Source organism: Naumovozyma castellii, chromosome 8 (genome assembly GCF_000237345.1).
Source record: "Naumovozyma castellii chromosome 8, complete genome".
Taxonomy (NCBI): Eukaryota; Fungi; Ascomycota; class Saccharomycetes; order Saccharomycetales; family Saccharomycetaceae; genus Naumovozyma; species Naumovozyma castellii.
In genome coordinates this window covers 644,051-644,522 of record NC_016498.1, presented here as the reverse complement: position 1 = coordinate 644,522, position 472 = coordinate 644,051, and positions in this window count along the sequence as shown.

Genomic DNA, 472 nt, shown 5'->3' with positions numbered 1-472 from the left:
TTTGATGCTTCAGCTTTATCCTTTCCAAAAGGAGTTTTTGTCAGGTTAGAGGGCTTTGTTGGGGAGATGGTTGAATGCTGTCATGGTTAAGTATGGACGTCAAAAATCCTTGCTTCTTGATAAGTTTAAGGCCAGTTACCTAGCGGTCTTTGCTGCTTTTATGGTGAAGAATCCCAAGTTGCCAGTGCCTCGTGTGCTGTTCAAGGATGATCTCAGAATGACGAGCTTATATAACGCCATGTGGGAGCATTTGAAGAGTAGGAGGTTGGATATCTTGCAGTTTTTCTCAGGGAAAGGTGGTAGTGACGAGCTCAGATGTTTGTGGGAGGAGCCAGATCGGGAGGGTGACGATGACGAGGAAAGAGAGCTGGAGTTTAGTGATGTGGAGCCGGCCATTCGCAAGTATGCTGATACGAGGTATGCGTCGTTGCCATTTATGTTGAATTATGGTGGTAAGGTTGATTATTTGGTG